This window comes from Trachemys scripta, chromosome 10 (assembly GCF_013100865.1).
Source record: "Trachemys scripta elegans isolate TJP31775 chromosome 10, CAS_Tse_1.0, whole genome shotgun sequence".
Classification (NCBI taxonomy): Eukaryota; Metazoa; Chordata; order Testudines; family Emydidae; genus Trachemys; species Trachemys scripta.
In genome coordinates, this window is record NC_048307.1 from 77,378,813 (window position 1) to 77,405,101 (window position 26,289).

The 26,289-nt window shown below is 43.8% G+C and overlaps 1 protein-coding gene across 9 annotated transcripts in view; it reads left to right on the forward strand.

Annotated features, from left to right (window-relative positions):
- The first annotated feature begins 19,381 nt into the window (after positions 1-19,381).
- MEF2A (myocyte enhancer factor 2A) overlaps positions 19,382-26,289 on the forward strand; it is a 151,234-nt gene continuing 144,326 nt past the window's right edge. For 2 of the 9 annotated variants that reach the window (XM_034784859.1, XM_034784861.1), the window contains exon 1: positions 19,480-19,619. The gene's annotated coding sequence lies outside the window, so the exon portion shown is untranslated. Of the gene's footprint in view, positions 19,620-20,277; positions 20,475-21,288; positions 21,376-26,289 lie in introns of those variants that run through there. The other 7 variants (XM_034784857.1, XM_034784852.1, XM_034784856.1 and 4 more) reach the window with 7 other exon arrangements.

Here is a 26,289-nt window from a genome sequence, read left to right on the forward strand (position 1 = left end):
GATTGAATAATAATAAAGATAACGATAACTTGGATTGATATAAAACAGCTATCGTTAGCGGATGTAGAACACTTTGTGACAGGGAAACAGGCACAGAGCAATGCAGTGTCTTGCTCAAAATTACCACTGAGCCTGTTGTAGACCCTCGTAACCCCCAGTAATGTGCTCTCATTTGGGACAGCGCCTGAGCCCTCCCATGTGCTTGTATAGAGCGTCCCTTGCATATTGTGGTCCCTACCAGAAAGCTTTGTTAGTAGTAGTAGTAGCAATTCCTCTTTGCTAATGAGGGCAACCAGAGAGACTTGAGGTGAGTCTAGAGAAAAAGATATTTTACCTCAATGGACACAATTCTGCTTCCTTATTGGATTGTAAGAAGTAAATTCTAAGCTATGGAATTCTTCTCCTTAGTTTCAAAGGAGAATCTCTTTCATGTCTGGCTCTGGTGGAGAGATTTTCAGAAATGTTTAACAACATTCGGAATATAGGCAGGTATTGACTTCTGGGCTCAAAACACTGGTTGTGACTTTGCCTTGATCACTGTTTACCTCACAGATACTAACTTGCTAGAAGCCAGTGTGGTGCTTATTATTTAACCCAGATGTTGTGTAAGAATTTTCACCTCTGTGTCACTTTGTTTCCCATGTATTACTTTATATAAAGTAATAATTATAGCTAATTTTATTTCACTTTTTCATATAGTTCTCTATTGTAAAATATTTAAATTGAATAAAAGAAAACATTCTAAATCACAGAATGAAAAGCATGATTTTTAAAGCAATAAAATTATAAAGGGCTTTTTTAAAAATTACTTTGTCCAGGGAAATTTACATGTATTTTTGTCTTAAAGGGCATTTGTCCTATGTGGTGGGATAATAAATAATGTAGCAGCCCAGAATGCACTTTCCCCACCCCCAGGGCTGAAAGAACTCAGTTATCAAAAAGTTCTGGGTTGTATTCTAAATCTAGAATCCAGGGTTCTCTAATGGTGAATCATGGGAGATGTAGTCCATCCAGGGAGTCCAGCCCATAGAGGAGAATGGGGGCACGTGGCACCCAAACTACAACTCCCATGGGGCATCATGGCAGCTAAAACAAACAGGTTAATGTTGAACTGACCCCAAAACTAAAGGTTTCAATTTGGTTCTACAAACCAAAAATATTTTGATTTGGGTTGACCCAACCTGAAAAAAAATATTTCATTTCAATTTTTGTGATGAAAAATTTAAAAATGTGGGGAAAATTAAAATTTTCCTGAGACAATTTTGATTTTTTTGCAGAAACTGCATTTTCCTTTGAAAAAACATTTTGATAGAAAAATCCCACGCAGCTCTAATTCTAATTCTTTCTCCCCCCCCCCTTCTTCCTCCTCTTTCTTACCTCTCACACTCCTAACTTGATGGTGGCCCTGGGAGGGTGGCAGTGTGTTGCTGAGTGATGCCTTTAGCAATAATATGCTAAGCATTGAATATGTTCAAGGTCATGTGCAATTGGAGGCGTTCCAAAGCTGGGGATCTGCTATTGCGAATGTTCTGTCCCCTGCTCCCTAAAGCCCGATTCTGGTCTTCTCTACTTGCATCTTCCCTGTAGAGAAAAGCTGTCTTGGTGGCTGGCAAGGCAGTCTCTGAAATAACCAGGTCCTAACATCCGCAGGCCCTTGTCAAATGAGATTCAGCTTTGAATTTGGTCTGGAAATTAATAAAAAGCCAGCGGAGTGCCCAGAACACTAATGCAATATGTTCATATCAGCCTTTGCTGAGTTAGAGGGGGTTGCCATGTGCTGGACAAGCTGTAGCATCTCTATGTGGCACTTGCATTCACTCCCAGGTGGCTGGAGTTGCAGTAACCTGGAGGTAAGGAGACTGCGGATCAACAGTGCATCGTCCAAGTATTTGGATGGCGCCTTCTGACACAGAATGAAAGCGATAACAACAATGATCACAAGTGCCACACCCATCGCAAGAGCAAAGGAAACAATATGGGACACAAAAGAAACCCAGAAAATGAACTCCAGAGGATGGGGCAAGGAGAGAGGTTCAATAGAACAGCCAGCACAGGGCTCCAAACTGAACTGCAACTTGGAAAATGTGATTCAAATATGCAGCTCTGGGAAACCAAGGAATCTCTTCTCAATATTAGGAGACTTGTTTAAAGCTTGAACAAAGGTTCAGTGGCCCTACCTGCCATGCAAGGGGTGAACTCCCCCCACACCCTGCGTGGCTACAGGAGCCGAGTCTGATTTGGAGCCCACAGGCTGATCAGATTCCCCAGAAGGAAATTAGGAGTAGATACGTAATGGGGGTAACCTTAGAGTAAGAAGTCTCCCCCACACTCAGTGCTACAGGGCTAAGAAAACAGGCTGGGCTGTTTCTTCCAAAGGCTAAAAGCTTTCACTGGGGGGGGACAGGCCTGTAAAGTTTTGCTGTTGCTGCCCATTCACCTGCTTATTTGGCTACACAGCATCGAAGCATTTTCTTAAATCACAGCCAGTAGTGGAGCTACCTCAAAGGATGGCCCTGTGTATCCACACCACGTGTGCCAGACACCCAGATGGTAACTGGTGTTCTTATCTGAGGGGTGTCAAAGGGACTTGTGCCACTTACAGTCACTGCTGCTTTGCCTGGCATCCTCCTTCTTTGGGCAAAGTGGGGGCTCCCCAGGGCAGGTGGGGCATGCCACAAAATCTGTCCCCTCTTCTGTGTTCACCACCCTCCCTCATCCCACTCCAGCTCCCCTTCATCTGGGTCTGTGGTGAAAAGTGTCAGACCCTTGGGGTATATTCTGAGCTGGGCCACTTATTTCACTGATACAGGCAAGTAAGAAAAATGAGCAGCATCTGCTTCTTTCATTGGTGGGAGCATTTGAATGATGTAATCACCGAACTAAAGCCATTTCCTGTGGCTTCCGCTACGAAAAACTGGACCAATCTTCCATACATCACGTGGAAAGAGAAGCTCTTCCTGCAGCATGTTGTGCCAGGGATCCACTTGGCTGTGGCTCTGAGAGCGCAAGGGGCTCTTGGAACTCTCAGGAACTTCGACTGTCTTGTCACCAGCAGTGTCTCGGCAGGGAACCTGCTGCACTGGGCATAATGGCTCATTGTTCCCGTGGCAGGAAAAAAGATGCAAGATGGGGAGGAGATGAAGTAAAATCAAAGGAGAAAAACTGGGCCTCAAACCCAGTAAAGCTGGACATTACGGCAATAAAAGTAATGCCTCGCTTTTCTGTGGCACCGTCCATGTGAGGCTCTCAAAGCATCTCAGGAACACTAATAAATTTCAGCCTCGCAAGAGCTGTGTGACACTGGTAAGTATTATAGATGAGGAAACGCAAAGAGAAATTTCAAGCGACTTGCTCAAGGCTGCACAGTGCATCAGTTGCAGGGGTGGGGGGATAGAACCCAGGTGTCCTGACTCATGTCTCTGCACCAAATAGAGGATCACTAGAGGAAACTTTGTGAAATATGCAGTTTCTTTGAGGACTTGAAACAAGATTAGCTTTATATTTCAGGCTAAATAGGACATGCATATACTATTAAAATAATACAGAATCAGCTGGCATGGTGACTTGGAAGCAGCAGTAATTAATCGGTGAAATTCCTAGAGGAGGGAAGCCTCACAAAGGCCCCGAAGCCGCAGACTTCAGTGCAGAACACGTCATAATCTAGTTAGCAAATACTAATGGAAACCACAAATATTTACAGAAGAGGAGCTGAGAAGCTGGGAGCTGACTGGGAGGCTGTTGAATGTTGAGAGCCAAGAAAGGTTTAAAGGTCTCAGTGTTTGTTTTTTTTTTTTTCCAATGGACAGCGCTATGGGGAGGAACCTTGATTTAGGTATAGTCACTGCACTTTTGGAGAACACATACTTTGGGCCTACATCTCCTTTCACTTACGTGATTGTAAATTGGGAGTAACTCAACTGAAGTGAACAGAATTACTCTAATTTACACAAGTGAGAGGAGAATCGAAATGCAGTTGTAAGTGTCAGTCTCCACCCAAAGAGGAGTTTACATGGGCAATGCAAGTTACCTTGGGAGCAGTGCAGAGCCTGCTTACATGCTGTTACACAGTGAAATGTTTGGCATACTACACTGCATTTTGGTTAGATCTCCCTGTAATGAGGAAACTGTTAGCTGTCACTCTTTACTAACATAAACATTCGCTTATTTTAAGCAGGGCTATAATGATGGCTGTCTTTGCTTCACTGATAATGCTCCTATCTTCATGCTGAACGTGGACAGGAGGTTGAAAATGTGTTTGAGGCATTGTTAGCGCCAGGTTTCACACACGCAATCAGGACTGATTCGCAAGCAGAACAGACAGGTAAAATTATTTTCCTTATGTGAAAGAGTCCTTGGGTATCCCACTTGGATTTACACTCACTCCTTCAGTAGGTCCAGCTATGTCCTCTCCTTCTGTTTCTGTGGCTCAGTTTATTCTCCATTGTCATTCATGGGACTGTCTTTACCCAGAGTTACTATGGATCTTACGCTCTTGTCACACGCTGCCTTTGTGATGCACTTTCTGACACCTCCAAAGTGGCTGTGGCAATACAACCTGGTGAGTATTAGCCATGGTAAGTACCCAGGAGGAACTCATTTCCGTCTGCTTCCCTGGTGTCCATGTACTCCTTTATAGCAGATTATTGTCAGCAGTATGTGGGGAGAAGTCATGCAGTCCTAAAGCTTTAGTGCTAGCACAAAAGAAGCACTCCTGGAAGAGGAGTTGGCCTTGGCATATGCCCCAGGGCAACAGTTGGAACAGCTTGTGAGCAGGCAACTTGCCTACTAGATGGGCAAAGCTGTAGACCGCTAATAGACCAGGTGTGTATATATATGCAGAGAAGGAAAGATGCAGAGTTGGGAAATATGAAACATATTTCTGTAAACTCCTGCTCCTACGGGAGCATAGACTCATAGGACTGAAAGGGACCTCAAGAGGTCACCTAGTCCAGGCCCCTGCACTCATGGCAAGACTAAGTATTATCTAGCCCATCCCTGACAGGTGTTTGTCTAACCTGCTCTTAAAAATCTCCAGTGACTGAGATTCCACAATCCCCCTAGGCAATTTATTCCCATGCTTAACTATCCTGATAGTTAGGCAGTTTTTCCTAATGTCCAACCTAAACCTCCCTTGCTGCAATTTAAGCCCATTGCTTCTTATCCTGTCCTCGGAGGTTAACAAGAACAATTTTTCTCCCTCCTTCTTGTAACAACCTTTTATGTACTTGACAACTGTTTTCATGTCCCGTCTCAGTCTTCTCTTCTCCAGACTAAATAAACCCATTTTTTTCAGTTTTCCCTCATAGGTCATGTTTTAGATCCTTAATCATTTTTGTTGCTCTTCTCTGGACTTTCTCTAATTTGTCCACATCTTTCCTGAAATGTGGCGCCCAGAACTGGACACAATACTCCAGCTGAGGCCTAATCAGCACGGAGTAGAACGGAAAATTACTTATCATGTTTTGCTTAAAATACCCCTGCTAATACATCCCAGAATGAAGTTTGCTTTTTTTGCAATAGTAGTTACACTGTTGACTCAATTTGGCCTGTGATCCACTCTGACCCCAAGATCCCTTTCTGCAGTGCTCCTTTCTAGGCAGTCCTTCCTAAGTGGGGTACTTTGCATTTGCCCTAGTTGAATTTCATCCCGTTTACTTCAGATCATTTCTCCAGTTTGTCCATATCATTTTGAATTTTAATCCTAGCTGCCAAAGCTCTTGCAACCCCTCCCAGTTTGCTATCATCTGCAAACTTTATAAGTGTACTCTCTATGCCATTATCTAAATAATTGATGAAGGTATTGAACAGAACTGGATGCAGAACTGATCCCTGCAGGACCCCCACTCATTATGCCCTTCTAGCTTGACTGTGAACCACTGATAACTACTCTCTGGGATTGGTTTTCCAACCAGTTCTACACCCACCTTGTTCTAGCTCCATGTAGGTTGTATTTCCCTCGTTTTTGTTTATGAAACGGTCATGTGAGACAGTATCAAAAGCCTTACTACAGTCAAGATATACAACGTCTACCACTTCCTCTCTATCCGAAGACTTGCTCCCCTGTCAAAGAAAGCTATTAGGTTTGTTTGACATGGTTTGTTCTTGACATATCCATGCTGACTGTTGTTAATCACCTTATTATCGTCTAGGTGTTTGCAAATCGATTGCTTAATTATTTGCTCCATTATCTTTCTGGGTACTGAAGGTCAGCTGATTGGTCTGTAATTCTCTGGGTTGTCCTATTCCCCTTTTCATAGATTGGCACTATATTTGCCCTTTTCCATACAACCAATGCCAAGCCAAACAGGGTTAAAGGAATAACTTCTGGCACCTCAGACAGGTTCTTGGTCCTGTTGAATAAGACAGAATGCTGTGGGGGAGAAATGGAGAGAGTCATGGTAATGAGTATGGAAATTGTATTAGTAGCTTGGCCATCTATGTTTAAACTTTGTTAATCTCTAAAAGATGATAGTTTATCGTTTAACAATTCCTGGTCTTCTAGTTTGAGGCATAAAAGCTCTCAGTTTTTCTGTAGTCAGTTGCCATGTGTAGAGAGCAGGTGGTTAACAGCAAAGCAGCAGTCTTGCTTTCACATCTCAACATGTTAAGTTTAATTTAAAATAACCAAAGACGCTTTTTTTTTTTCACCTCTTGGTTTCTACTGACAAACTGAATTCCTTACAGTGTGCTTGTTGGCTTTGTAGGGAGCTAGAGGTTTGCTCTTAATCACGTGCCCTCTGCATATAACTGCTTTGTATGCACATTAACTCATGATATACTCAGCACTAGATTTGTCTAATTCGTGCATCTATTTAGAAATCTGGAGTGGACATGACAAGCTAAAGCAAACCAGATTTACAGTTACTGTGTGTTCGCAGTATTTATGTGTATTGAGCTATTACGATCAAAACTCTGGGGGGAAAAAGTCAGGAGTCTGACCCCTTTAAATAATGTACAATAGACAGCCACCCTTGTTGAACCTAATGAGAATAGTGGCTGTTGCAAGCATCCATGCTGGCCTTGCTCTCTCTGAGAGAGCCAGAAACTCAGCCTTGTGGAGGCAGCACGTGGAATCTGACACTACCGTGTAATCGAGAGAAAAGAGGCCAAATGCATTATGTATGAGCAGAAGGCTTGGCTGATGTTAACAAGAGAGAAGTTATTTCAAAGGGAAAGTGGCTTCCAAACATTGGCTTTGCGCTGTTCCCCTGGAAAGGAGCCTGTGTTTTAAATTGCATTACTCGTTTTATTACTGCACTCTTATTGTTCCTTTGTTTTATTTCAATGTGCCTGGTGCTGTACAGCTTAAGACAGTGGGAGAAGCAGTCGCTGCTGCAAGGACTGACCATTCAAGCTGCTGCAGGGAGGGATAGCAGAAATTGCTTTGTAGCAGTTAATCCCACGCTGCCCAAGGGAGGAGTGTTTCACTGAGGGAGCAGCCAGCACTGTTGCAACTCCTTGCCCTCACACTAGGGTTTCCAGTGGTTGGGGACAACTTTCAGTCCTGTTTGCAGTGCAGAGGAGACCAGCTAGCAGAAGGTGGGGGAGGTGATCCTCTGAGTCAATGTATCCACTGGCTGCCATGGCCAGCCCCCTCTCTGTCCACTTCTGAGCCCCTTATGGCTTTTGGTCAGTGGGCTTTCTGTCACCAGGGCCTTGACCGTAGTCTTCGCTAGCAGATGTTGGCCTACAACCTGGGCTGAGTCTGGCATTAATGATACAGTTCACACCCCATCGCAAAGCAGCACAGACCACGTTCTGTTTTGTCTTACTAGCTGTTTCCTGTCGATTAGCTTTGAAGGTGAGGCAACATCTGCGATAGTAGCTGGTGCCTGATGGACTCTGCCTTTAGTTTTGAATGATGGCCACACAAATCTAGGGCTTGGGAAATGTGCCACGCTTCTGAGTGCAATGGAAACTGAGCTTCTCTCTTCACCCTCCACAGATACACGTGGCTGTATGGGTGGGATGATGAGTATTTGTACCGTGGAAGCACCTAGAAGCTCCAATCAGAGTTCGGGGCCCCATTCTGCTAGGTGATGGACACACACGTATATTAAAGACCCTGCCTCAAAGAGGGAAGTCGTGATCCATGCCCCCCACACCCAAGCCTGGGTCTCTTAGCTGAACCTCCCCCTCATCCTCTAATGCAAATCAACCGACAGATGTCAGATGGCTAACTGCAACCTGGCTTGGGTTTGAACCTGGGAGCTATAACACAGATTTTTGTGCTGTGAGCACTAACACGCACAGTCATATTTTTTTTTAAAAATCCCATCCAAATGCTGCCTCAAGGTCCCAGTGGTAAATAAAATCTAGGTCCCCTCCTCCCCGCTGCTGTAACAGTACATTCTCCTGTCACCACTTCTGCATCATGGCTACTTCAGCTTTCTGGGACATAAAATCCAGGCTTTCCTTGCCTCAACTGTGACTGCCTCCTGGTGCCATCCATACCAGTCAGCACTTCATTTCTGGGAAAGAAAAATAGGGCAATGGAGTGGCATAAGAATAACTGAGCCTCTGTAAAAGTCAGGGAGCAGAGAAAACGCTATTCCACTAGAATTGACTGGAAAACAAATTCTGTTCCTTGGTTTCTGACATTGGCTCATTTATTCTTCTTGGGGCTTAATTAGCAGTTACTACTTTTTCTTAATTTACCTCTAAAACTATTTAGTGAAGATGGCTCCTGAACAGATAGACCCCATGAGAAATTTCAGCTGCAGAAAAATCTGAAGAACATTGGGATCTAATTTGTGGCCCAGAACAAATGTATTAGAGCAGGAAGTTGCTGATAAGTCTTCCCTTACTCTTTTTGGTAACAGCCCCAACTGTGTGAAAGATGCTCTACAGACAGATGTGAGGTCAAAGTCCTCACCTTGAGGAGTGTGCAATCTAGCGACACAACTAGCAAACACAGTCATTGGGGATGGAAAGACATGTTCCTGAGCAGTGAAATTTAGACTTTGTAGTTTTGTGGTTTTTCTTGTTTGTGGCATGGGGAGAAGGGCTAAGAAAAGTGTATCTGTCCTCTAGTTTGTGTTTGGATTCTTGTGGGCTGAACAATTCGTGATCAGCTAAACTTAAGGAGCCCTAATGAGCATTGTGATGAGTTCTAACCATTCTTAAAACAGTCCTGAGTATACTCTGTAGGTGAACCTTGGTAGCGCACACTAACTACAGAGTATCTCTGCTCCTGACTGTATGATTAGAAAGTGGGAGTCCAGTGACTGCAAGTTATTGCTACCAGGTTTCTTTCTCTTTATAACTTTATATGGCGATAGAGTTGAAAGAGGACTGTGAGTCTGAGCATTTGGGAACCAATAACAGAAGGTAGTCATCTGTGAAGGGTGCAAGATGATGGTCTTCCTGTAGAGAAGTCTAAGGTGTTCATGCGTGTATGGCATAGTGGCTTATAGAGCATCCAAAGACACACATAGCTGACCTTTAGGCCTAACTTGCCATACTTTGCAACACTGAACAGAATGAAAGATCCATAGACATTAGAAAAGACATTCAGAGATTGCAATGAGCTAGCTAATGTGTATGTGCACTACTTTAGCTGTCTATGGGTGGATTCAAAACTGCTCAACTCTGGGTGATATGGCTTATGACACCAAGAGCTAATTGAGATTCTCATTTATTGTGGGTGGCAGAAACCCTGTGGCTTGGAGCAGAAGAATTTGAGTTCCAACTTGGCTGTCACTATGAAGTTCTGTGGGAGTGGGAGATGACTCTGCATTGCTACCATTGGACTCTGAGGTCAGAAGATATAGGTATGTGAGAAAAACTCAGTCCGTTTTTGCTCCTAACATTTTTGATGCTCTTAATTTTCCAGATTGCTTCACCTGAAAAGCTTCTCTTGTGTACTATTCTATAATGTTAAATCTTTCCAAAATGAAGCAGGCGCTTTATATTTATGTCCCTGAGAGATGCTGTGCACGGAATGCAAGCTCTCGTACCTAGATCCCTGGTTTTTAAACGTTCTAGCTCACTGTGAGAGTGCCTGAGAATGTGCCTCATGTATGGAGGACACAATTGCAGTCTGAACAGGAGCGAGTTTTGGTTAAACAGAGCTTGGATACCTGAGGGGAAATCCTGGCCCATCTGAAGTCAGTGGCGAGACTCCACCCACTGTTGACTTTTAGCTGATAGAAATAATGAATCCCTTTCTAAAGGAAATGTTTGATTAATTAAACTAGTGATCAGAAAGCATGTTGATTTAAAAACAATTGCTAAAATCCACATGCTGCTGCTTATTGTGTGATATCTTTAAATGGTATGTTTGATCTGAAACTGACAAAAGCTGTGCTATTGACCTACCTCAAATTACTGAAAAGGATTTAGATTGTGTGAATAATCCAGTACAAGACACTACAAACATCACCTCAAAAGTGGCAATATTACACACACACATTTTATTTGCAAGCTGTCAGAACCACGTGTGGCAGTCTCTGCTACTTGTGTTTACTTCTGAGTGGCCTGTGCAGAATATTCAAACACAGTTCATGGGAACAATCCTCTTTTTCACTTTTGGTTTTTTCCTTTTTGCTAAAAACAAAACAGCCACATCAAGTCAGATTGTCATTAGCTTTCCAGAGAGATGTTGTTTACACTTAGCACACAGTTGGGGCCAAAGTGAAAGCTGCGTAAGTGCCTGAACTGTTCAACTGGAAATTACATCTTGCACAGGAACCTAAATGTCAAATTCCACAATCCCCCTTATAGCCAGAACTGTTTCAACTCCCTTCCTGCCCCCCCCATGACTTTTCTTCATTTTACTACAGATGTAAGTGTACTTTCCTTCAGATCTGATCAATCATATTTGAGAATGCCACTATCTAGGGCACAGTAAGCTATCACCCAGCATTTCAAATGACACTTAACTACAATAACAAGTAAACAGAGCCCAGGAGAGAAATGCATTTTGAAATGTGCTGTTCGTGCTAGTAATGCGGAGCAATTAATGAACCAAGAGAGTGAGGAATGAAGGGAATCACTTTTAGTTCTTGTAAAGACACTAGTGGATCAATGGGCCATATATTCAGACCTGCTGAAAATGGGTGCAGCTCCTGTGGAAATCTCTGGGACAGACTCAGCCATGTCATTGCTTATTTCTTCCATGCACAAAGGGCAGCATGTACTCTCAGCCTCAAGATAAAAGGAAAACAACAGAAGAACGAATAAAATCTACAGGAGCGAGCCTGTGTGTCTCATTTTGGAACTGCCTCATAACACACCAGAGAAACAGACACTCCTCCACACATTTAAAGCTGCAGTACACAGAAACGGAGTAAGAACTGGTACTTCGCTTCATGCACCACAACGGAGAGAGTGATATGAATTACAGGTCTGGCATACCTGGGTGATAAATAGGTGGGTGTTAAAACAATGTAACCTGCACGTCCACCAATGTTATATATGCCATCATATGCCAGCAATGCCCCTCTGCTATGTACATTGGCCAAACTGGACAGTCACTACGCAAGAGGATAAATGGACACAAGTCAGATATCAGGAATGGCAATATACAAAAACCTGTAGGAGAACACTTCAACCTCCCTGGCCACACAATAGCAGATGTTAAGGTAGCCCTCTTACAGCAAAAAAACTTCAGGACCAGACTCCAAAGAGAAACTGCTGAGCTCCAGTTCATTTGCAAATTTGACACCATCAGATCAGGATTAAACAAAGACTGTGAATGGCTATCCAACTACAGAAACAGTTTCTCCTCCCTTGGTGTTCACACCTCAACTGCTAGCAGAGCACCTCACCCTCCCTGATTGAACTAACCTCGTTATCTCCATACTGATTTATACCTGCCTCTGGAGATTTCCATTACTTGCATCTGAAGAAGTGAGGTTCTTACCCACGAAAGCTTATGCTTCCAATACTTCTGTTAGTCTCAAAGGTGCCACAGGACCCTCTGTTGCTTTTTACAGATTCAGACTAACACGGCTACCCCCCTGATACTTGTATTCACTTGGCAATCAGGGACAACCAGATTCTACTCTGTTTCACCAGGCAGTGGAGTCACTCCAAACTTACACCAGGGTAACAGATCAGGTTCTGGCCCTAGATGGGTAATACTAGTATATCATATTAACCTAAGGGAGAAGAAAAGCGGTGTAGCATGGAAGGCAACTAATGGTAGGATATAAGGAAAAGTAGGTGGGGAATCTGTTTTGTTTTACATACTATTGCTAGTTGCTTTTCCTGATACAGTCGTCCTCTCTCTGGCCCTTCTGACGTGCACATTACTCCTACTCCTACCTTATTTGTAACTTACACTAGTATTGAGCTTGGTCCTTTACTTCTTTAAATGATAATCCTTTCAAGGAATCACTTGGTTCATTCAACCCTGACTTGAAAAACCTGATTTTAAAATGTTTTCTGAAATCCACTTGCTCTTGCTGACTACACAATATGTGTAAAGCATACGCCGTTTGATCTTGAATTAACAAAAGATGTGGTTTAGATCATCTTACCTCAAAAATTCCTGAAAAGGATTTGGCTTATATGAGTAATTCAGTACCAGAGGCTGTACAAACATTGACTGTAATAGCAGAGTGTTAAGGTTAAAAGTAAGGCTAAATACATAACATTTATTTTGCTTTAAAGAGCGCAAATATCGTCTAGTTAAAGGGTAGTTGAAAAACATATTTCCAAGAGCAGTGGCCTACAGTTTAGTTCTTTATGATAAAATAAATAACTTCTGATTAACTTCAAGTTCCAATACTTCAGATGTTTGTTGTCAGAGAGAGGCAGCCTTGATGATTGGCAGTTCTAGTCTAGTCTCATGTATTTGCAGAAATCACTCGATCCAGACAGAGCGCCTCTTTCTTTGCTGTTTTCAAGGTTTCTCTCTCTTTGGGCTGGTCTACACTAAAGCTGTAAGTCGATCTTAGTTACGCTACTTCAATTATGTAAATTACGTATGTATGTAAATTACATAACTGAATTTAGGTTGATTTACAGCAGTGTCTACACCCCTCTATTTTGATGGGAGACGCTCTCCCGCTAACTTACCTTCCACCTCTCGGGGAGCTGGAGTGCAGACGTCAACGGGAGAGCGCTCTGCCATCGACTTAGCTTGTCTTCACCAGACCCATTAAATCAACACCACTACATCGATTGCAGCAGTGCCTATTTAGCGGTAAGCCCTCACATACTAATGTTTCGCTTTTGACTAGGCAGAGGGCTTGCAAGGGTCATTAAAGAAATCACTAATGCTTCTGCAAATGCCATGGGCCGGATTCCAGCCTGAGATGCACAAACACATCACTGCAAATATTTTCCAGATAATGACGCTGACGATATTGTAATCGGGAGTTAGCACTGCAAGCAGCTTTCTCTCCTACACTCAACCATCCTGATAACACGCTTCTAGTACTCCACGTGTGTGGCCTCTTGTGGATGATGAATTATACAGTATTGCATAGAATCCTGTTCAGATACAGAAAATCAGAGTGTGTAAAATTCATCCTCTGGCAGAGGGCACTTTAAAAGCCCTCCATGCCACAGAATATCTGTTGTACCCGTGAGCCCTGAAGATGGACAGGAGAGCACAGGGAGGCAGCTGTATTTCCTCCATGCTGCCAAGGTGAGCTCCTTGTGTGTTCAGATTCAGAACAGGTTGGCACCGCAGGGCATTTGGGGAGTGGGATGGGAGAGGGACCACTAGATTATTTTTTCCCACGGACTTTGGACTGTAAGCTGTTTGGGGCAGGAACAGTCTTCTTGTTCTGTGTTTGTACAAGCTATACAACAGGGGTGGGCAATCTTTGGCACGCGGCTTAAAGGGACACCATCAACTTGAACTCTATAGTCAGTTTTTAAAAAATGGCTTAAAGGACGTTTCAGGTACAGTGCATCCTACTGTGTATTTTTGTGACTTTGAAACCACATTTTCCTATTGTTTCCAAACAGGGAAAATAGCCTATACAGGGAAACCAGTGAAACTGGCTATATACACACAGTGCTGTCAAATATAGAAGTTAAACACACTGGCAAAAAGGACATTCTTTCTCCAATCTCTCAAATCTAGTAATTTTATAATCTAGACAGAAGCACAATTCTTAAACTGACAGTGTCCCTTTAAGAGTTTATTTCAGATTAAGCGACTCAGAGTTCAGTTTTAGCATAGAGAATCCTTGCTTAGTTTATTTAAAATTCAAATGAGAGATAACTGCAAAATGCATTTATATAGGTTTCTAAATGGTAAATTGTATCTAAGCATCTTAAAAATTCAAATGAAATTTCTACCGGTTTGGAGGAAGGACAAGCTCCTGCTGCTGGTACCTCTTAAAAAATTAATTAATTTAAAAAACAGAGTTTACTGTTGCATTTATTTTTGCAGCAGTACACATATTTTAACCAGTATATAATATTAGATGAAAAGCTGCAGTGTCTGAATGATGCAGTAAATATGATTTTTTTAAAAATATAGAAATGATCAAATATTATGGAAGGAAAAAAGTAGTTTAGTGGATAAAATATTAAACTGTAATGACCATTTTTCTTTGGATCTACTTAGCCTACCTAGTGTTCTGTGTAAGATGTAAAGTTATAATATGCATATGTACACATCTGTCTCTATAAATATACATGTGCATCCCACATTTCTAAAAACAGGACATGTGTGCTGGGAAAATATAGGAACAATGAACTTCCTTAAGAGAGGCTTATTTTTTCAAGTTATTAAAAGAAGGTGGCGAGCATTCATGAGGATATGAAAATTTAAAGCCGTCTGAAGGAAACTCTTGAAAACCTTTGGTTAAAGTTGTTGCCAAGGAATCTCAGCTATGTTATGTCAGAATGTTTAATTACAAGCAGCAGTTTAATGAATGGAAAGATATTGCAAAAGCAGGAAGTTTCTGAAACTACATAGAGCAACCATGAAAATAAAATTCCAAAGGTTGTAGATCTGAAATCCTGTTGGAAGCTGAAATTTCCATCTACATTATTACTCCTTGTCCTACTGTGTACAGTTTGCCAGCTGTGCGGTAAAGGGAGGTAAACTGCTCTGGATATCATCTTCTCTTAGGCTCAGGCACCATTTGTTATGTTGATGTGAAGAAGTTAACTTCTTTGCAATTGTTGTTAGGGGTGTGTACAGAAATACAGCTTAGCAATAAGGGGAGGAAAAGCAAATGTCAGGGTGGATTAAATAATATATTTTTTTCTGTTCTTTCCAAGAAGCTTGCTTTCAGCATGAAGCTGCTATTTATATCATCTCTCTTAAACCCAGCTGTTGATTCATGTTAACATGCAAAATGGTGCAGAAGCCCCAGCAGAAGTGTGAGTATCCCAGAGAAACCAATATTCTGTCATTTTGAGAACATATTAAATATCACAAGCTTTCCTGGGATGTGGGTCGGTAACGCAGTGCGTGAGGTAGGCAATACAAATATTTCTGACATTTAATACCTGATGTTAGGAGGTCAAACAGAGCAGCTGACTCAAAATAACATATCTCTGATTCCACAGTTTGACATGTTTGAAAGAGAACTTTTACCCGTAACTCCAATCTGACAGATGTACCATACACCCACATTACAGCATTCCTATACAGGCGATCTTATGTACCTGAGTGGGATAATGTGGTCTTCTTTTTGTAAATATCTCCATTAACTTTATTTAAGTTTATTAAATTTGGCCTGTGGATTGTAGAACACATGTTGTTTTTAACCTCTTCTAGAACTTTTTTATTATTTGACAAATACCTATAAAGCTACACACCATCTAATTTATTTGTGATTTTACAATTCCTGTTTGTTTTATTTAAAAAAATAAATAAAACAAATGCCATTAGGTATATTAATTAAGAGCCAGAGACTGGGAGTTTTTGTGTGAAACACAGTGTGAAAAAGCAGCTGTTTAAAACATCACATATGCTCTAGAGGTGACATAAGGTGTTGTAAAGGTAATTCCCAGGCTAGAATGTTTACTTTTGGGTTGATGGTTCTGCAATATGAGATAAGAGTCTGTTGGCAAATAAATCAGGGAGGATGACTTAGACCCTGAAGTCCTGAAGAGTTCTGATTGAGTGGAAATGCATTGGAGTATAGAGAGTGATGGGAAAGCTCTATTGCCATTATAACTGCTGAAAAACAATGTTAACTGAGATCCACAACCAATAACCTGTGAGGTTATCTATTTACAATTAGGACAAATTCACAGCAAATATGTATCTCTTTTCATAGTTTTCTTGTGTAATTTCCATTCCTTTGTTCATATTTGTATAAATAGCACAGAAACTGCACTAGTTACCTTGGTCAAAAAAGGGAGGTTTTTTGTTTCGCTGGTGGTTCTTGATCTAGCACAGGGGTCGGCAACCTCTGGCACACGGCTCGCCAGGGTAAGCACCCTGGCGAGCCGCGGGCCAGAGGTTGCCAACCCCTGATCTAGCAGTAGTCTTTGATCCACTGACCATGAGTTTTCTGTCTTGCCTGTAAATCCTATGTTGGGTAGATAGAATTGCATCTTGATGATTCTCTCCTTACCTCTCAAGAGTCACCCCAGAAGGAGTACTGTTGGATAATTACTCACTTGCCCTATGAGCACTCTCATGTGATGTTCTGTCGGTTTTTGTTCCATTACTCTTCCTATGAAGATAGTGAAAGAATCGGGGCTGCCCTTATTTGGTGAAATTTCTCCTGTTTTCCTGACTGGCACTGGGACATAGATTAAACAGGAGCTGGTTCAGACTCAGTGCAGAATAGATGAGGAGGCATTGGTGGTAGGATGAAGTATCTTCAGGTGTGTGTGTGGAGGAGATGCTGGCTGATTGTTTTGTGGTTGGTTTACCTACCCTTTATCAAACAATGCAAAGTTCAGATCTTAGAGTCCCTATCTATTCTTGGATTCTTAAGTGGAAGCAGTGCCCAGAAGTTCCTTTTTACCATTTGCATTTGGCTTACAAGGTAGCAATCTTTTTACTCTGTGATGTGGATTTCACCTTAGTCATCCACAGCTTTATGCCTTTCAGACTGGATTATCCCAATATATTTGTCTTCATGGGACAACTGTGGAAGTCCTCTTGGAAATTTATAGCTAGTGCAGAATGATGCTGCCTGCCTACTTAGTGGTATTAGTCATATTGATCTATGATGACCTCTGTGGTTTAATTAATTAATTTTTTCATGACCCAGCACAGGGAAAGAGGAGGTTTAAACAATATTTAGATAATTTAGTTATATTCAAGTCAGCAGGCCTTGACAAAATCGATCCTAGGTATGGATAGGAGTGTGCAGGGGCCAGTGTGATTGGACAGGGGCTGTGTGAGGGTGAGGGGTGTGATTGGATAAGGGGTGGGGTGACTATATTTCTGAAAGGGAAAATGGGAGGGACACCATGTGGGGCTGGTCTGAGTCCCTCGCCTGAGCTCCCTCCACCCGCATGGAGCTGGTCCGAGCCACTCATCTCCCCGCAGGGCTGGACTGAGCTGCTCGCTTAAGGACCCCTTGCTGGGCTGGCCTAAGCCGCTAGCCCTACTCCTGCCTTCCCCTCACGTGAGACTGACGGTGGCATCACTGCTCCCTTTAGCCCTGCCTCTCACACAGGGTGGGTCTTGTACTGACACTTGCCCCCCCATGTTCCTCTGCACCCCACTTTTTTTTGACAAAAGTGGCCATTTGTCCCATTTGCTCTTTCCAACTGGTCAAGTTGGCAAGAGCAAATGGGATAAATGCCCACTTCTGTGAAAAAAATTGGGATAGGCGGGATAGGGCTTAAAAAAGGGACTGGTGTGGCCAAAACAGGCCCTCTGTTTAATAAGGGGATGCACAGGAGGTAATGTGACTGGACAGACCTGGGTGTGGGGTGTGATCAGATGGGGGCACAAAAGGGGCAGTGTGATGAGGGGTGTGGTTGGATGGGGGTATGATTGGACTGGAGCTGTGGGAGGGTGAGTTGAGGGGCGTGGACAGCTGAGGAAGTGCATGGGGCCAGTCTGATTGGTTGAGGGCTGTGTGAGAGTGGAGGTTAGGGTGACCAGGTGTCTAGTTTTTGACTGGAACACCAGTCACAAAGGGATCCTGGCAGCCCTGGTCAGCAGACTGAATAATTGGCGGTGCCACACAACGGGCCTGTCAGGCTTCCTGCTAGCTGCCGTGCACCAGAGCTCCCATGAAGCACCTGGCATGTTCCCCCTCCAGCTCCTACGCATAGGGAAAGCCAGGGGGCTCCACATGCTCCCCCTGCCCCAATCACTGCCCCTGCAGCTCCCATTGGCCGGGAACGGCAGCCACTGGGAGTTGCGGGGGCGGCACCTGGGAACAGGGCCGTGCGCAGAGCCGCCTGGCTGCACCTCCACCTAGGAGCCGGAGGGAGGACGTGCTGCTGCGACCATGAGCTGCTTGAGGTAAGTGCTGCCCGGAGCCCCTCGCTGCCCTAACTCCCTGCCCTCCGAACCTTTCAATCCTACCCTAGAGCACCCTCCTGCACCCCAAATCCCCAGCCCCACCCCAGAGCCTGCGGCCCCAGCTGGAGCCCTCACTCCCTGCCCCGCCCAGCCCCTGGTCCTGAGTGAGCGAGGGTGGGGAGAGCGAGCGACAGAGGGGGGGGATGGAGTGGGGCGGGGCAGGGGGCGGGGCAAGGGTGCTGGTTTGTGTGCCCGTAGACAGTTGGCAGCCCGGGAGGGGGCGTGGTCAGATGAGGGAGGGCTCAGGTTGGACAGAGTTGGGTGAGGGGCGTGACCAGATGCGGGGGTACACCAGGGGCAGTGGGATTGGAGCGGGGCTGTGTGGGTGCTGGGCTGAGGGGAAGGAGGCGTGGCCGGCTCCCCACACAGCTAGCGCCTAAAGGGGCAAGCAAACAAGGGAACAAACCCAGCCCCGAGGGGGCTGCTTGCGCATGCGCCTCTTGTTGCATGGGAGACGGACCCCACGTACATGCGTCACTTGCTTTAAAGTAAGAGCGACAGAGAAGCCGAAGGGTCCTTTGTGCGCATGCGCTTCCCTATAAGGGCTTTAGCCACCGCCAAGGCCTCCTTCCAAGCCAGCTGCACAGTACTCAGTTTTGATTGGTTGGTGCATCCCGTTCTCTCTGTCTTTGATTGGGTGTTTGTTCCTGTCATTCAAGAACTCCGCGTTCCATAACTTCCCCACGCACCAGCTGCTCTCCGGTTGACTGGCACTTTTAGTCTTCCCGACCCCCTTCCTCTCTCTGATTGGACTGTTCTTCCAGTCACTCTGTCCCGCTGCCTATCAGCTTCCGGTTCTGTTCGGATTGGGTCGGGTGTAAAGATCATACACCCCGCCGCTCCCTGTGCCCATACAAAATAATCCTCTGTTGCTACCTGTGTCGCTAGGGCCCAGTCAGTCCCCTCTGCCTGAGATAGATTATAGGCCTTCCCCAGCACCCCACCTCCCTGCCGGCTGAGCGGCCGGCTGTATCCCAGCGGTAGCCGTCAGGACAGGGGCGCGGAAGGATACCACAGGTCGTTCGGTGGCGGCTGAGAAGAGAGTGACAGGAAAACGAGTTCCGGCTCCGCCTGTGCCTTGTTTCCCCAAAATAGCGCCCAGCGGGTATCCGTGCGCCGGTGTCAGTGTCTCCCGAGAAGCCTCAGCGAGGAGGAGGCAGCGGCAGAAGCGGGGTGCAGGGGGGCGGCGGACGGACGGGTGAGTGAGCGAGCGAGCGAGCGGGCGGCCAAGCTGGCTGGCGGGCAGGGGGCGGCTGCCGGGCCGGGGCGGGGCAGTGAGGAAGCGGGGTCGCGGGAGAGGCTGAGGGCAGAGGCGCGGGGTTACGCAGGTTGCCCCGGAGCCGGGGCGGGCGGGAGGAAGGGACCCCGCGCTGACAGCCCGCCCCGCGGCGGGGGGCAGCTGTCATGGGCTCCGTGTGCGGGAGACACCCTGCGGGAGAGGGAGCCCGCTCCGGGGAGGGGCGGGGGCGAAGAGGGGCAGGAGCCCGGCGGGTGGGGGGCGAGCAAGGAGCGGGAATCCAAAGTGTGCGGGTGTGAGGGGCGGGGGGGTCGCCCGGGTGGGCGAGTTGTTCTCCCTGATGGGCCTCCCGGGAACTTCCTGTCCCTGCTGCCCTGCGGAGAAGATGGAGCAGGCCGGTGCAGCCCGTTCGGGGGCTGGGTGTCAGAGAGGGGAGGAGGGGCGTGGGTGCGGGGACATGATGGCAGGCAGGGAGCTCTGCGGTCGAATTGTATTTCTCTAGTGGCGAACTTCCCCGTGTGGGATGGGGGGCGTGGGGCACGACACCTTTTGACCGGCTCGTTTGTTACCTGGCAAGGTAGAAGCCTCCCTGGGTAAACAGCACCGCGCAAAGGTGGGAGAGGGTTTTTGGCCAGAAGAAGAGTGTATCAGATGCTGTCAGAGAAGTGAGGATTTTCTGGAAGCGAGGGTTGAAAGAGGAGTTGTTCAGACAGTTGTACGGTGAAAGAAGGCCAATGTTTTGATCTTTTTTTTTTTTGGAGGAGGGGCGGATCTCGTTTTTGTTCATGTGTGTGTTAGCTCCGAGAAAGAAGAGATGTGAGTACAGTTGTCTATGTGCAAACACCATTGTATTAATCAGTTTTGTCCAGAAGTGATGGAAAAAAGGTAGGAAGGAGACCATACTCTTTCTGAATGAGTAACAGCAAGTCCCCTAAGTTTTTTCTGGGGTTAGTTTATGAAACTAAACTTGCCAATACATTTTATCTGCGTTTGAGATGTGCCTGCTGGTGAGGAAGGTGGTGAAGGAAAGGGTGCTGTTGAGAACATATGGCAGTGAAGGTGTGCAAATGGTATAAATTGAAATTGTCTTCAGAAAGGGAGAAGTTAGAAGGGAGGCTGCTTTTGCGGCTAATGGCAAAACCAGTGAATCCCACAATCCTTGGGGATCTATCTTGCCAAAATAAGTGGTCATATCTTCTTATTGTTTAAGAAAGATATGAGATGGGAAGTAAAGGGTGTGAGGAAGTAGATAGTGGTAGCAGAGGAGTAATTCTGAGACAATGGGAGAGAAATAGTATCAGAAACAGAAATCTGGTTTTGGCATGAAAACAGGTATTATGTATATTTTGTAGCATAACATTTATATTTTATTTTAGTATTATTTTGTAATAGCACAAGTGATCTGTAAGCTTCTGAAACCCTTCAGTAGGGTATTATTATATATGAGCACTTCTAGAATCTAGGTATAGTGTTTTGTCATCTAAGTGTGTGTATTTTTTCATTGATGAAGTTTTGGCAGATACTTAACTTTTACAGAAGGTGGCAGAGCAATGATCTTGAAAACAGTCTGTGATATGTCTTTTAATAAGTCTGATTTTAAATAGGATATGCAAGATTGGAAAACTTATTATTGATCAGCGACTCGTCCAAAAATCAAAGATCAAATAAACAAAGCCCCCAAAACCCAACAACAAAATCCTGTTTCTTCTGTGTCTGGGTGAGAAATGTGGATATTTTCCCAGTTAAAATTCTGCTAGTTTTATTTAGTCACTATAACATGTACAGAATTATACTGTCTAGACAATGTACCAATTGAGAAATATTATAGGTGTTTCTTTTTGTAATGCACGACTTCAGAATTTCTTTAGTTACTAAATTGCACAATATCTGGTGGGATACATATTTAAAAAATGCTGAATATTAAAATATTTGTCAAAATTACTGAACCCTAAATAGGGAAACTGATAGTGTAAGAAAACAAAACATTATTGATATTTAGGGATTATATTAATTTTATACAGTTGGAGAAATAAGTGTCTTGTATTCAGGTCAGGGTTACTGGAAAGATTTATAAGTTAGGATTTAAGAGGAAAGCAGCATGCTGATCAGAGGGATAGACGGAAGTGACTTATGGAAAGAATAAAAGAGACAAATATGCACTTGATTAAATGGAGATGAAGGTGAGGTGAAAAGGCATAAGTCCAACGATGGAGAAGAATAGTTTAGTATGAGGATGGGATGGAATTGGACATAACAAGGCAAAAATAGAGGGAAAATTTAATATAGAGAACAGTCCTGCACTGGCAGGGAGATAAAATAGATTATCCAGGTCATTTCTGACTTCTGTTATTCCATTTCTGACAAGAGTATTCACTAACTGTATAATTACAATAGAAGCATAGAAGTCTTTAATATAATCATGCTTCAGCTTTATTTCTCTGGATGCTTTAAATGTGTATTTAAATCTTCATGAATATTTACCCACCTGTTTATATATAATCTTTCATCCAAGAGTCTTAAAGTGCATACAAATATTAAACCTCACAGCTCTATAATCACACAATACCATTTCCTATGCCTAGAAAGGAAAGGGTGAAATAAATTGATTCATTATGATTTAGGTTAGACATTAAAATGTCCTTACAGTTAGGAAGTTTAAACACTGGAGCAAATTATGTAGGGAGGTTGTGGAATCTCCATCATTGGAGGTTTTTAAGAACAGGTTAGACAAAGAGCCGTCGGGGATGGTCTGGTAATACAGCAGGGGACTGCACTATATGACCTATCAAGGTCCCTTCCAGCCCTACTTTTCTATGATTCTGTGATGCTAATGAAGGCTTTAGGTGAAATGTTTCATAGGATTGACATGGCAGTACTAGGGCGTTGGCCATTTTGCAACTAATAGTTTTGAAGAAAATAATGTTTGTTATATTAGAAGTCGCCAAATCAGTTTGTGACAGCACAAGTCTTAGAACTTGTTTAGAAACCTTATTTGAATGATGGTGCAGGCTTAGGTTACATCTATGTTTTGAGCTAGATGTGATTCCCAGCTTGTATAGATGTATCTGCGCTTGATCTGCTCAAGCTAGCACCTAAAAATAGCATTGTGTGTGCTCGGGCATGGGTGATCACTTAGGTTAGCAGCCCCAAGTACAATCCTGCCTGGCCTGCTGGGTATATACTTGGGCGGCGAGTCCGTGCCGCCCATGCCACTCTGGATATACTGCTATTTTTAGGTGTTCGCTCAAGCTGAGCTAGCACCTTACATCTACCCGAGCTGGGAATATCACCTTTCTGCTCAAATGCAGACATATCCTTAGTCTTTCCGTAGGATTTACCTTAAACCAGTTAGTGAAAACCTCAGCGCTTTTACAGGTTTACTGTACCACAGTATCAGAGGGGTAGCCGTGTTAGTCTGAATCTGTAAAAAGCAACAGAGCCTTGCATCTGAAGAAGTGAGGTTCTTACCCACGAAAGCTTGTGCTCCCAATACTTTAGTCTTAAATGTACCACGGTGTTAGTCAGGATTCCCGGGTAGTCCCACTACACATAGGGTAGTCCCACTACACACAGGGTGATGCTAACAACTTAAGTGGAGATTCCAAACCAATAATGCCATATAAATCAGTGTAAACAGTGTCAGGAATCATGCCATACTACCTTGCCTTGTCCCAGTCACGCCATACATTATAAAACACATCTGGAGGGGCTGGGGAATGCGCTAACAATTGTAAGAATAGTTTAGTGTAATACTGTTTGTTGCATAACCATGTTAACTTAAACTAGTCTGGAATACAGTTATTCTTTTTGCTTCTATAGACAGCGCCAGCCCATAATGGTCATGTGTGTGCTGTGCAGTATAGCTTGTGTGTTTCACCTGGGTGCTAAACATGCACCTTCATTAAAACTGAAAAACTGTACATAGTATGTGTCCATTTTATCAGGAAAACAAACTTGGTTTTTTTTGTTTTTGTTTTTTGAGAATATTTTAATTTCTTACAGAAACTGTACAAGACTTTAAAAAAAAAAACTTTTGCTAGTAGTTGACAAGTCATCTATGGTTTTGTTGTTTTTTGTTTGGAAAGCACCTATCTCGTTTTGGGTGCTACAGAATAGTTCCAATATGTTAAAGCTCTTTAAAGAACCAGTTATCAACTGTGTTTAATAAATGGTGGTTCTGAGTTTCCTCAGGAGCATTCCTTGAAGAGGGGGCACAATGCTCAAATTTCCTTCTCACTCTTTTGTGCAGCGGTGGTGGTGGCAGAGAGAGGAAATGCAGCTTCTTTGTGTTGAGGTTACAGTGAAACTATAGCTGTTCCTGGGGGGAGGAAAAAGCACTTCTGGTGTGACTTACGTAGAATGACAGCCATATTGCATACGAACAAATAGGCAAAATATACAACCAGCACATTTAAATAAAGTTTTTAATATGTAGGTTGTGACAGTGACAAAAGCAAGAGTATTCAAAGTTAAGGTTAATGCTCTGTACTTTGTTTTGTTTGGGGAAGTGGATGTACGTATGCACGTGTACAGATACAGTTGAATGATCTTTACAAAACAAATTATTGACCTTTTGTTCCTACATATATTTATTAGTTGTTTTTTCTGAATGAAACAAATCAAGAGATAGAACAAAGTATATTAGAATCTACACTCATGCTGAGTAGTGGGAATTTTGCTGCATGCTGTTCAGATTAGGTACATTCAGTGGTTAGTTTGGCTTTGGTCAGATAATCAGAAAAAGTACACAAGGTTCTTCTCCATCTTCTTTCCTTTCCGGTTTTATAGTATATGTTAAATGGTACTGAAGGGGCTAATGGAATTACTAATTTAAGAACATAAAAATAGCCATTCAGGGTCAAACCAATGGTCCATCTAGCCCAATACCCCGTCTTCTGATGGTGACTGGTGCCAAATGCTCCAGAGAGAGAGAGAGAAAGAACAGGGAAATGTATTCAGTGATCCATACCCTGTCATCCAGAACCAGCTTCTAGCAGTGAGATGTTTAGGGACATCCAGAGCATGAGTTTGCATCCCTGACCATCTTGGCTAATAGCCATCAATTAACTTATCCTCCAGGAACTTATATATATATATTTTTTTGAACCCTGTTATACTTTTGCCTTTTACAACATCCCCTGGCAATGAGTTCCACGGGTTGACTGTGCGTTACGTGAAAAAGTACTTCCTTTTGTTTGTTTTAAACCTGCTGCCTATTAATTTCATTAGGTGACCTCTGGTTCTTGTGTTATGTGAAGGGATAAATAACATTTCCTTATTCGCATCATTCGTGATTTTATAGACCTCTATCATATCCCTCCTTAGTTGTCTCTTTTCCAAGCTGATCAGTCCCAGACTTTTTAATCTCTCCTCAGATGGAAGCTGTTCTATTGCCTTAATCATTTTTGTTGCCTAACTCTGTACTTTTTCCAATTCTAATATATCTTTTTTGAGATGGGGCAACCAGAACTGCATTCAGTATTCAAAGTGTGGTTGTACCATGGATTTATATAGTGACATTATGATATTTTCTGTCTTATCTATCCTTTTCCAAATGGTACCTAACATTGTTTGCTTTTCTGCTGCACATTGAGTGGATGTTTTGAAAGAACTATCCACAGTGACTCCAAGATCTTTCTTGAGTGGTAACAGCTCATTTAGACTCCATTATTTTGTTATGTATAGTTGGGATTATGTTTGCTTTTATCAACATTCAAGTTCATCCATCATTTTGTTGCCCAGTCACCCAGTTTTGTAAGATCCCTTTTTAACTCTTCACAGTCTCCTTTGAGCTTAACTATCTTGAGTAATTTTTCTATCATCTGGAAACTTTGCCATCTCACTGTTTGCCCCTTCCCCAGATCGTTTATTAATACGTTTAACACCAGTGGTCCCAGTACATATCCTTGGGAGATCCTGCTATTTACCTCTCTCTCCACTATGAAAACTGACCATTTTATCCTGTCGGTTGTTTCCTATCTTTTTACTTATTCGTGCAAGGGCCTTCCCGCTTATCACATGACTGCTTATTTTGCTTAAAGCCTTTGGTGAGGGACCTTGTCAGAGGATTTCTGAAAGTCTAGGTACTCTATATCCACTGGATCATACTTGCTCAGATTTTTTTTACCCCCTCAAAGAATCTTTAATAGATTGGAGAGGCATAATTTCCCTTTACAAAAGCTGTGTTGACTCTTCCCCAACATATCATGTTCATCTATGTGTCTGATAATTCTGTTCTTTACTATAGTTTCAACCAGTTTGCCTGGTAGTGAAGTTAGACTTACTGGCCTGTAATTGCCAAGATCACCTCTGGAGCATTTTTTTTTAAAAAATCAGCATCATATTAGCTATCTGCCAGTCCACGGGTCGGCAACGTTCGGCACGCGGCTCGCCAGGGTAAGCACCCTGGCGGGCCAGGCCAGTTTTATTTACCTGCTGACGCGGCAGGTTCGGCCGATCGTGGCCCCCACTGGCCGTGGTTTGCCGTCCCGGGCCAATGGGGGCGGCGAGAAGCCGCGGCCAGCACATCGCTCGCCCGCGCAGCTTCTCACCGCCCCCATTGGCCCGGGACGGCGAACCGCGGCCAGTGGGGGCCACGATCGGCCGAACCTGCCGCGTCAGCAGGTAAATA